Raw genomic sequence first — 12,968 nt, forward strand, 5'->3', positions numbered from 1 at the left:
CAGGTGCTCCCATGCTACTTTGTAATTATGTCACACTGTGGAAGACCCTGTATTGCCACCAGAATTCTTCTTGAGATGACTGTTCTCATTGGTTTAATCAAGTAAGTGGCCCTTCTGGGGAAGCCCATGTGACATGGGACCCTACAGGCCATTTATTCTCCTGTCCTGGGGGCAGGCTGTGCCTGTGCCTTGTGAATGCCAAGCCCAATGGGTCTGGCCATCTTCTGACAGTTCGAGTATCTGTGCAGGGCCCCCAGCTCCAGAGCTCCCCTATGGGACTGGCTATTCCTCTGTTATAATTAAATGGCAGTGTAGTTTCCTTTTTCCCCAATTCTGCTTCTTACTTTCTCAGAGATATTGGTCCATAGTTTATCCCTAATGAATCTCAGGTACACAAATCTATCTTGTGGCTGTTTTGGAGGAATCTCTCAAACCCTCTCCTTTCAGTACAATTCATCTTTTTGTTTTCTTTGCAGTACTGGGGATTGAACCCAGGGCATTCACACAGAGTCACATCCCCTGGCTTCTCCCCTATCTTTAAAAAAAAATTTTTTTTTGAGACATTGTCTCACTAAGTTGCCCAGGCTGGGATCCAAACTGCATCCTCTTGCCTCAGCCTCCCAGATACAATTTATCTTTTGAAGACCGAAGGCTGTGTATCTATAGAGTTTCCCTCATCTGGATTTTGCTGATTGCAAACTCCTGGCACCACAGTTCAGTACCTTCTTCTATTCTCTATCTTTCCTACAAATTAGTAGCTGGGAGCAGGAGATAGATCAGACTCTGGTTTTACCACACTGTTGAGATGATAGGGAGGATGATTCATGTATAAGATAGCCTATAACATCTATTTTGCATTTTTTGATGTGAGGAACTATTAGTGTTCAGTGTCTAGTGCATAAATTTATGGGGAGTTGAAAAGTTGTGTTATGCTCATTTTATTATTTTGTTGTCATTACTAACTGAAGTAATTTTATAGAGATGCTTATTGTCATCTAGCTAGTGCTTTGATCCTTATAGAAAACTTTACAAATTTGTGGGGTTTTTTCCTTTAATTTACTCAGTGTTTTGAGACAATAAATTAGATTCCTGTCTTCCTCAGATGATCAGTATTAAAGCTATAATCTCAAGTGTTGAATTCCCTGAGCTTCTGCCCTGTGTAGGGTTGGAGCTGGCCCATCTTGGTGAGGGAGGCTCTTCTGCTTGGCTCTTGATTCCCCTGGCAGTGACCCTCACCGTCTCTGTCTGCTCCCTCCTCTCTAGAGTGTCAAGAGATCCTACCCTTATTTATTTTATGTAGTTCTTCCTTTGGGCCAGAAACAAACCATTTCTCCAAGAATCTCTGGTTTCTCTTAGTGTGAAATGATATTTAAAGATCATACTCTGAGAGCTGTGTGCTCTCATTGATTTTGGGTTTGGTCATTGTTTCTAGGCCTTTTAAGTAACCAGAGCTAAAAGAGAGACGAAAAGTAAGTACATGAAATAGATATGTGTATGTATTTTTCTAACACACATGCATATACATACATACATATATATACACAAAAAAGTACATATGTGTATTTAAAGATATATTACATATACACATAATGCATATATATGATATGCACACACATACAGATATAAAAAATAGCCTTATCAATTCATACTAAAGCTTCCAATTCCAATTTAGAAATAGACTTTTACTTCACTTATCCTATATTAGTATTTTTTAGCATTGAGGATGGAACTCAGGGCCTTGTGCATTTGTGCCAGGCAAGTTTTCTACCACTGAGCTACATCCTCAGCCCTCTCGTAAATCTTTCTTTCTTTTCTTTTTCATTAGATGCAGAGAGGATGATAAATTAGAATCCCATACTACTTATTTGCTGTGTCCTGCATTCTTCATGCAGTGATCTCAGAATGACAGTACTAGTAACACTTCCACCAATTCTGATGACTGAAAATAACTTTTGCTTTTATTATTTACTGTACACTATTCTTATTCTCCCACTTTACTGTGGTTGTCCTATATCTTCATTGTCAGGTCATGTGCCCATCTGTGTAGTAGAGTTTCTCCTTTTTGATGCTATTTAGCCAGGGTTCTGTAAGTCAGTACATCTAAGGCTCACTAGCAGTCTCTGTTAATGTGTTGCTCGGCAGTTGTAGTTCTCAAGCTTGTTTCTAGCAAATCCTAGTAGAATGGATCATAGGAACAATGTTCCTTCCATTGCTAGTACTGATTTTTCTATTGTTTTTATACTTGAAAATAAGTTTGGCAGGCTAGAAAATGTTAGCTCACATTTTTTTCCCTGGGAAAATTAAATATCTCAGTCTATTTCCTGAGCTGTTAAAATTCTAAAGACAATCTAATTCTCACTCCTATAAATCATCTGCTCTTCAGCCCAGTTGCTTCTCCAAATTCTTCTCTTTAAAGCCCCACAGTTTTACTAGAATATATTTTGGTGTGGGTTGTTCTGACCCAATGTTTTCATGCACCTGAGAAGTATACAATATTCCTATTTCAGGGAAGTTTCCTAGAGTTGTAGTTTTAAAATAGTAGTTTTTCTGTTTCCTTACTTTGGTTTTCTTCTTCAGGATCTTTCTTTGTCAGTGGATTTTCTTTGCCTATTAGTTTAATATTTGTCAGGTTCTCTCTAACCTATTTAATCCCTCACCACATTTTTCTGATTTTAAAAATGTTCTCCTTTCTAACCTTCGATTCTCTTAAGCATTATTTGTGGCATTCGCTCTCTCTTGTATTTGTCTAATTTTGTCTTTATTTCTAAAAATGATTTTCCCCTACATATTTAACTTTTTCTTAAATTTTATTATATTTCTTTGAGATTTTTCAAAGATTGAAAATTTATATTTTATAAATATAAATATTTATACTAGGTTTTCATGTCTTGGATTATTTTGACCTGTATTTCAGTCCTGCTGGATAAAATGGGGCTCCTTTTTCTTTCTTCTTGAGAAACTTCTATATGGAAAGTGACCACTTGCTTTTTTGTTACTTATTTCTGTGCAAATTCAGTTTTCTTGACATTTGAGGAGAAATCGGCTCAGAGAGCTGTTCATGATCACAAAATTCCCTTCTCTTTAATTTTCTAATGTTGAATAACATGGCAGCTCATTTCCTAGACTTCCTGGTTGTTACTTTCTTCACCCGTACCCTTTATCTGACCTTCTCCTCCTTCGTTTCTGTTCAGCTTGTGTTCTCCTCCCAGCAGCTTCTGCTCGGTGTGCGGCTCTGCCTTTGAAGGCAGCCTGTGGACCAGTTCTGGGGGCACAGAGGGAGTCTATAGCTTCAGCCTCTAGAACTCCTCAGGGGACCTCTTGCTGGCACTGATTGCTGGGGAATGCAGGTCTCTGGGTTGTGGATTTTAAAGAGACTGTTCACTAGTTCCAGGGAGTTTTTGTTTACTTCTGGGACTTTCCTCTTCTTGGGTTTGTCAGATGCCCTGTTGTTTCCTTTGCCTTCATCCTTTTAGATGCAAATAAGATGTAAGTTCAGGAGCTATTGGTGATTTTCCCCACCTACTTATATTTTGGGGTTTGTAGGACTATCTACAAACTTAGTTTCTTTTAAAAATTGAGGTGTAATTCATATAACAAAGCATTTCTCACTTCGAAGTATACAGTTCAGTACCACTTAGCTCACTCACAATGTTTTACTACCCTCTATCTAGTTCTAAGATATTTCATCACTTTGAGAGAAAACCTTATTAGCAATTTCTCCTTGTTCCTCTGTCATCCCTATCTATGCTAACCACTAACTGGACTTCTGTATCTATGGATTTTTCTATTTTGGATATTTTATATAAAGAGAATCATGCAATATGTGACTTTTTCACTTACTATAATATTTTTAATGTACACCTAATTTGTAGCATATTTTTATACTTCACTCCTTTTTGTAATTTCTTGTGTAGGGATTCAGGAACACCCCAAACCTGCCGCCACCAACTTACACATTTTCCCAGAATTCTGAGAACTTTACTTGAGACTTCAAACACTGGACTCATATACTGTTGAAGGGGAAAGGAGTGGCACATGGAAGAAAATGTCCAAGAGTTTCTGCTGAGGTCCTAGTACTCTTTGACATTTCCCTGGAGTCTGGTTGTTCAATTTTTCCTTGGATTCCATAAAATCTGTATTTTAACTCCCACTCACTTCCTCTGCATTTACTCCAGCCAGTTTGGGTAGGTTGCTTTGATATCCAGCATATCAAGGTGACATTGCCCCTTCTTCATCTGATGCCTTCATTTCCTCAGTAAGTCCACCCTCAGTCCCATTTTCTCCTGGGAGCAAGAGGAGTAATACATTTGGTGCATGATTGTTTCTAGTTGAAATGCTCCTTAACAATCTCCCAATGTAACAGATGATGACTTGGTATGTCAGATCTCTAGTATCCTTTCTCCTGCTTCCATATTGGTCTTTTCCTTGGCTGCTGTCTTGTTTAGATGGCTTCTCTATACCCTGAGTGTGAAACAGGAACTCTTTTTTTTGGGAGGGGGGGTTACTCGGGACCTTGTGCTTATGAGGCAGGCAGTGGCCCTACTGAGCTAAATCTCTGGCCCCAAGAATTCTTGAGTAAGTGCTTTATTGAGATTATGTTTGCAGTGGAAACTATAAGGAAATGAGTAGCCACGTAAGACAGAAGCCAGGCAAATGTGGTTTTAGCAGAAGTCTAGCCTCTGTCAGGGCCCATGTGGAGCTCCCAAGTATGAATGATACAAACAGTTGTCCTGCCTTGAGAAAAAGGGGCAGGATTTTTTTTTTTTACAAGATATTAATGACCAGGAGTTTGGGACAGCATATTTCCTCTGGCCAAGGATAATTTTCTGAAGGGTACAGCTTTGAGTAATTAATATCCACGCTCATGTAGGGTTAGGAAGGGACACCACTTCAGGCACAGACTGGGCAGGGCACCACCTGTGCCTGCAAAATTTGGCTTTGTGTGTCAAATCTTTTCTTGCCCTGTGCATACATATACATACCTGTATCTGAATCTGTAAGTTCCATGTGCACGTCACATATATATAGCTATGCAGGTATATGTACACATGTGTAGTTATAACCCTAATTGCAATATATATCTATCAAGTATTTGTATATTAGTATACATATAAATAATGTTCTGTAATTGTAGTGCTTTAATCGTCACGACTTAGGTCTATTTACAGAAAGTCAGGGTGTGGGTGGATAGTCAGCTATAGTCTTGTGGAAGTTTTCACCATTGTACGGGCTCAGTGGACTCCAGCGATTCCTGCTAGAAAGATGTACATTTATGGCTGGGAATAGAATGTGGGATCAGGTTTCCTTAAGAAGCTATAGTAAACTAGCCCTGGTACCAGTGGGACTGAAATGAAAAGGGGGCAACCAGTGGTCATTTATATTTGAAGGTCATTTGCAAGACAAATTTTCTCTAAGAGGCAATTTCTTGTTTCTGAGATTGTGATGTCTCATATTTTGAGGTTTAAAATGAAAGGTATTTTTAGGTAGTGGTGTAGGGTAAGTGTGGAAGTAGTAGAAGCAGCTGAGTGATGGACTAATTAAAATCTTAAAGTCAATTTCATCTTCTAAGGTTTTCAGCTCTGTTTCTTTCATTAGTAAAGTTATGGAAGCAATGAAGTAGGATGAAGTATAAGATAATGACATCTCAAGAAATCCACCAGCAAACGTTTTTGGACAGTTTACACTGTTAGTTCAAACATGTATTTTAAATTTTTGTGGTGAGAAGTGATGTAGTTACTTTTTAAAAGAAATGTAGTATAGACACATGAGACATTTTAAGGCCCTCGAGCTGTTTCACTACTTGATGGCGTTAATAATTTCTTTACAACTTGCTCTGTATGGAATCTGATGTTCCCCCTCAAAAAGGATGAAAAGAAAAACAAAAACAGGCAAAGACATTGCTTCTTACATTTTCCTACTTTTAAAGAATTGTCAAAACCTCTTTGTTTCCTTTTGAAACATGGACCCTGCAGGCAGATAGCAAAGGGTAATTTTAGAAATGGTGACACAAAAGGAGGCCATAACCCTGGAGGTCACAACCTATGGCTTCCATAAGTGAGGAGCTTCTGCTTTGGGAAGCAGTGTTTGCCAGGCTCCCTCTGACAGCACAGGGCATCATAACTGGCATCTAGCCCCATTCTCTTACTGGGTTTTTGGGCATCAAACACAAGCAAAACCTGTAAAGTAGTACTCCCCCCGACCCTGAATTTCTGCATTCTTGGCCCTCATATGATGTGCTTTAGTATATTTGGTTCATAAACATACCTTTTTACTGCAGACTGCTGAAAATTTCTAGTGCATTTTGGCAATGATTTTGTTTTCCTCTGTTTTGTTTCCATTCGACCCAAGTCCTGAGTTTTGATCTTTGAGAGAACCTTGTTTGAATCTTGAGGCTCTTGATATAAAGACATTATGTCTGTAATTTCTTTTTCCTTTCAGCCTTCCTAGATCCAGAGTTCTAACTTTATTGTGCTTGGGCAAGAACTGTCTTCCTTAAAAGGGAATCAGCTCATGTTTTCTTTAATTGGCTTTTTTTTTGGTACTGGGGATTGAACTTGGGTCCTTGTGCTTGTGCAGCAGGAAGCAAAACCACTGAGCTAAATCCCCAGCCCTGCTTTAATTGACTTTTAATGTTTGAATCTAGCTGAAATTAAAAGCTGTCATCATTTAAGAGATCTCAAGAGCCAGAAATGCCTTAAGCTAGCATGAAACTGAGGTAGAATGTATACTTTTAAGGGCCCTTGGGAAAAGGTGGCTTTTTAAACAAGCTAGTGAAATCCATTAGAAAATGGTAGCCTCAGAACCTTCACCGTGTTTCCTAGAAGTTCACTTTAATCATGTGCTATGAGCTAACTTCTTCCCAAAGAATGGGTCCATTTAAGCAACACGAGAATTCTGTTTCCCACGACCAGAAAAGACTACGCAATGCTTCTGATCACATGCCTTTATAAATGTATTTCACGGCTAAATGTGTGGGTCTGGATTTGGGTGGATACAATTTTCTTAGTTTAAAACTGCCAAGGCATACAACTTGTTTTCTCCTGTGGTTTAAGAAGTGTTCTGAGATACAATATCCTCCCTCTTTGCAAAGCAAATGTGCTAATCAGTGGAGTTTGATAGTTCATAGTAACCAGCTGTTGGGAAGGAAAAGTCACAAACAAGATATTCTAAGGCAGAGAACTCTTTTCTCTGTGAAAGCATCAGAGTAAATATTTTAGGTCTTTTAGGCCAAGAGGTAAAATTGAAACTATTATGTAGGCACTTATATACATACGAAGAACAATAATCATTGCACACAATGTGTGTAATGTAGGCTACTGATGAGAAGAATGGAATTTCTCTGGGGGGTGGATAATATTTCACTTAACTGGGGTTCAAAGTCAGCATTCCTTCTCATCAAATCAATTGTATGTATTCGTCTGTAAAGGCTGTTCTGAGCTGGTGAACGTAAAAAAATAGGCAACAGGCTGGATTTGGCTCATGGACTGTGTGCTGGGAGAACTCACCCTGGGCACTGTGTTTAGATTAATTTTAGCAGCCTGAGATGATACAACAAAAGTAGGGAAATGTCTGCCTTCAAAAATGTGTATGTAAGAAAAAAAATAGTAGTTTATCCCCATTTTTTAAAGAAGCCTGGAGCGCTCTGCTTATGCTCACTGCTGGAGAGATCAGCTGCCTTTCTTTTCTGGGCCACCCATCCTTCCCAGCACACCATTCTGGTTATGGCCTTTGGTTGTAGATAATATCAAGTGCCTTTCTAAAAGTTCAGATTGCCTGCCACATGTCAGGTGCTGAGATCCAGTGGTGAGGAACGTCCCAATTTTACATGAACTTGCCTTTGCCAGATGTCCACCTAACCTTTACCGAACAGTTCTCTACCAGTGTCAGAAACTAGACAAAGCCCCCTGCACTCATCATTCTTAGATCCCACAAAAATTCCTTGACATCTGTTGTAGCTTGTGCTTAGATGACCTCCAAAGCCTCAGGTGGTCATAGATGGGGCTTTTTCAGAGGTAGCTGGATCTAGAGTGTGTGATGCTGGGATTGATTCATAGTGCAATGCTAGGATCAAGGGCACTAGGATTAAGGATGTGAGTGCTACCCTCCCTAAGCAGCCTGGATAAGATATAAGGGATAGAAAAAGCTGTGGTTATCCTTTGCTTGTTTTGCTACCCCCTGCCTGCCATGGACTGTTTCTCCTCTGCAGTACCTGTCTGCCATGCCACCCTGCCTTGGAGCCAGCCAATTATGGACTGAAAACTCGAAACTGTGAGCTAAATAAATCTTTCTTCCCTTAACTTGTGGGTGTTAGGTATTTTGTCAGCAATGAGAAAAGTAACTAAGACAACATCTTATTTCTATCCTTAGTTTACAGGTAGGAGATAGAGCTTTAGAGTAATAGCTAATGATAACTGGGCACTTACACATAAGACTCAGCCCTAAGTACTTTATATGAATTGTCTTATTTAATCCTTACCCTAATGTGGTTGGTACAACTGCCTTCATTTGATAGATGTAAAAACAGGCACAAAAAGATGATGAGATGCCAGAGTTGCTCAGCAGGTAAGAGGCTGAGCTGAGACTCAAACCCAGGCAGCCTGTGCTCAGCCCAGGTGCTGAACATTATTCTTTTGTTAATCTTAGGAAGGTACTCAGTAAAGAACACACAGGTAGTAAATGTCACAACTGGGCTTTGAACTTCAGGAGTCTAACTCCACACCTCTTCTGTTCACTGCCTGTACACTGGCTCCTCATCTTCCTGCTTGTCTGGGGCTGATCTGTCTGACATAAAGTCATGAACAGACTGATTTCAAGGTAGAAGAAAATGAAATGAGCTAACTTATCAGAAGGTAAACAATGGGAGGCAGGCATGATGGAGCCCTGTTTCTGCATGGTTTCTCCCAATGGACAGAAGAGAAGGAGGTTCACACAGGGCCTTAGCTTTAGACCTTATTTCCTGGTTGATCTTGAATGATCACTTCACTTCCATTTCTGCAAAGTGGAGCTGCTAAAACTCCCCTTGAAGAGGATTTAATGAGAAAATGTTTAAAAGTTCTTGTCCTCTCTGATGCTCAGTTTTCTGTGTCATCTTGGCTAGGTCATTCTATCTGGTAACTTAACCATGCACTAATCTAGTCATCCATTCCCAGCCTTCCCTCTTCCCTACAGGGAAGCTTCTGAAACACTCCTGTGCATCCTGTAACAGGCTCTCAAATGGTCATTTGGTAATTTTAGCCAGAGATGTCCCAAAGCCCATAGAAAACTCTTTGAATCTTGTTGATACAAATGATTGAAATGTCTACATTTTACTTTCATTTGGTTTACACATTTCAGGCCTGCAAAATAAAATCTCCTACCTTTGAATTTCATTTCCATTGCAAAATGTATTGGCAACATAATTTTCTTTGAGCAGCATTGCTGTGGTAAAACTGCAGATATGGTTCCAACATCATCCTAAAGCCTGGCTGATGTGCTGATTAAAGGAAAATGGCATGGTGAATTGAAAGATATTTTAACTACTATATCTAATTACAAAGAAGAACATGTTACTTACCAAAATTTGAATGTGTTCTATAATAAAAAACAAGGGCAATTAACAATCAAACAAGCAACTGCTTTCTTGACAGGCAGATGACACAACGCAGGACTAAGAAAATGCAGAAAGCTTTTGCTTGAGGAGGAAAGCTGAGATGGTCCCTCCAATTGGAAGGTAAGATCCAAGGAGCATATGACTTTGTGGTTATAAGGCCAGGGAGGGATTCAGGAAGCAGCAGGATTGCTATGCTTGGGTTTGTATCATTGAAGCAAAGCCCTATTTGTCTTTAAAATGCTTAAAAACAATATTTACAAATTTTCAGAAATTTTGATATGAAAGATACTTTTTCCCTTGTAATTTTAATTGGAGACAGACTAGTATTTGTTTTTAAAGTGCATGTTTAAGTATGCACACTTCTTTATTGTATTATTTTGCATTATTTTTATATTCAGAATTTCATAGTCTTGCCATAGGGATTTGTGTGGCTAAAGAAGTTAATATCCACAAATTACTATGAAGTCTAGGGATAAAAAGTCCTAGAAAAATTAAAAATTTCCTAATAAGCCCAATTCCTTCTTGGAATTGAGAGAAGTGTAATGGGTCTTGCTGTCTTCTTTGCCCAGCAATTATTCTTCTAAGTGTGAGTATGAACAGATGGACTTATTCTGGTCACTCCAGGGAATGAATCCTTTGTACTTTAGGGTTTCTGGCAACAGGGATTATGTGATTTTCTTCACTCTGGTTTGCAAATCATAGACAGCATGCCTGAGTCACCTAAAGAACTTGCTAAAAATGTAAAGTCCTGGACCACACCTTCAAGGATTCTTAATCAGCAATTCCTGAGTGAAATTCAGGAATTTTCGTTTTTTAACTAAGTGACCCAAAGACAGGTAATGGACCACATTGTATGAAACGCTCATCTGGAGCAGTGCTGTCTACTTTCCGACCTATGTTTTACCTAGACTCTGATTAGTGAGTGTTCCTGTACCCATCTTTAACATTTATTTATAGTACACTTATTTATTTATAATACACTTATTTATAAATTTATACCTGGTCCAATCTTGTTCATTGTAAAATATGCATCAAAATGGAAGTTAAGCATTTTAGTGTGCTCTTAAGAAGAAAAAACACTTCATAAATATCAGAAACTGGGGGCTGGGGAGGTAACTCAGTAGTAGTGCACATGTTTCACAGCAATGAGACCCCATTTCAATGTGCAGCACCAAAAATAAACAAAAAAACCTGACAAAAATTTTAAAACTGTATTTTATTCATTATTGTATGTACATTTTTGCTGTTATTAAATATTAGTTGTGGTACTGGGGATTGACCCCAAGGTTACTGAGCTATATCCCTAGCCCTTGTTTTTTTTTTTCTGGTACTGGGGATCGAACTCAGGACCTTGTGCTTGTGAGGCAGGAGAGGTGCTACTGAGCTAAATCCCCGGCCCTTTTTATTAAAATATTAATATAGTTTACTCTGGTTATTATTACTAGTTTTGTTTGAATAATACCAGTATGATCACACATGCTTCATTATTTTAAAAATATTTGTTAAATATATTAGAAACAGTTATATAGCGATTTATTTCAACATTCAGCTGATTTTTATAGTCATTATAATGACTTTCATAGCAAAATATCTTTAAACATGTATAAATTCAAATGAAAGACAGGTATGCAGGGATGTGGATTCTTTTTTCCTTACTGGGGATTGAACCTAGGATATTTGTACTGAGCTACATCCCCAACCATTTTACTTTCTATTTGGAGACATGGTCTCACAAAGTTGCCTATGTAGGACTCAAACTAGCAACTGTCCTTATTCAGCCTCCTTCAGGGCTGTGATTACAGGCACACACCAGCAGGCCTGGTTTCCATGGCTGTGCTTTCTAAACTATGGTACTCATTTTGCAATTCCTGTCAATTGTGCAACACTTTTATTAACATTTTGCTGGTAAATATGCATTTTTCTCTGAGGTCATTTAGTTTTCTTTCAAATTAACCAGAATGTGCTGAATTTTTAAGAAGTGGCTTAAGAATACTGAAACTCTATTGGAAGATTTCAAAAACAGATTGGAAGATTCTTTTACAGATTTGAGTGCACAGATCTGAATTTTTATAGTGACATCACTTTCCTTTCTACAAATTATTCATCAATGAAAATATTTCTAAACTTGTTTTAAAATACCTGAAATTTATAGCTTGAGTTTATTCTCCAAGAGCAATATCATATTGGTAATTATTACTTTTTCTTTGAAGCATTAGATGGAATTTGAATAAACTATAGATAGGAGATTGACAGATAGAAGATAGATAGATAGGGATAGATTTAGAGATACATGGATTGATTAAAAGAAAGGAAGAAGCAGATGTCGACCTGGGAGGTACTAGTCATCACAGAAAATGTTGGCCAATTTGGAACACTTGTTTTGTTGTAAAATACTTGTTTTAAGTTGAGAAACTTAAGCTTTTCATTGTTACTCTCATCTCATGACAAAGCACAATACAGATTCTCTCACACAAAAGTGCTGTATTTTGGAAAAGTTAGCACTTTAATAACTTCCTGAGAAAACTTATGCAGTTCTGGCTTTCAGTTCCTTGTTGCAACAGCTTTGAGTGGGGGCAGCAAATGAGGTTCAAATGCGATGATATCTTCGTAATCTTAGCCCAGAATTGCTTGTTTGTGCCAGACAAAAAAATTTTTTGTCTTCATTATTATGCAAGAAATCTCCAAAGTGACTTTAGAACATTTTCCATTAAGTTTCAGAGAAATTTTGGAAAGCCTTCTTACATGACCTTAAAAACTGCTGAAGAAAAGAAAATCACAATTTGCATTTCATATTCCAAAAGCTTAGGTTTTAAATGTCATGCTAATCACGACTAAAATCTATCATTAAATAATGTCCGAGATGCTAAATAGTTTCTTAGGATATGTCACACACTTTCGGTGATGTCATTGTTTGGGATAGTGGATAAAAACAAATTCTCCAAAGATTTTGAAATTGTCTAATCAGAGCTCTTTGCCGGATCTGATTATTTTTGCGTTGTTTTTACTGATGTGACTCCAGAGCTTGTGCTGGGGACAGGAGAAACATCAGCTCTGTCTTTTGTTTGAGTTACCATCAATGCATTTTTTGGGGGCCAGACTCTTCTCAATTCTCATGTCTGTTTTGTTACTTGGTTCAACTAAAACCATATAAGATGATGCCTAGGATGGGTCAGTCTGGTCCATGTAAACTGCGGAGATTCACACATGCGGCACGCGAATGCTGGAGGTAAAGGAAGTCAGGGGCTGCTGTTGAGTCCATGTGCCAGGACTTATGCTCCTCTCTTAGGTAATCTTCGGCTCCAAGTCACACTCTGTGGGGCACGCAGGCTGAGCGAGTGCCCTGCCACTAATCCATGCATCGCGTATCAGTAAAGCACAA

This window comes from Heterocephalus glaber, unplaced genomic scaffold, assembly GCF_053883595.1.
Source record: "Heterocephalus glaber isolate CG9 unplaced genomic scaffold, H.glaber_assembly_v1.0 deba00000621, whole genome shotgun sequence".
In the NCBI taxonomy this organism is placed as follows: Eukaryota; Metazoa; Chordata; class Mammalia; order Rodentia; family Bathyergidae; genus Heterocephalus; species Heterocephalus glaber.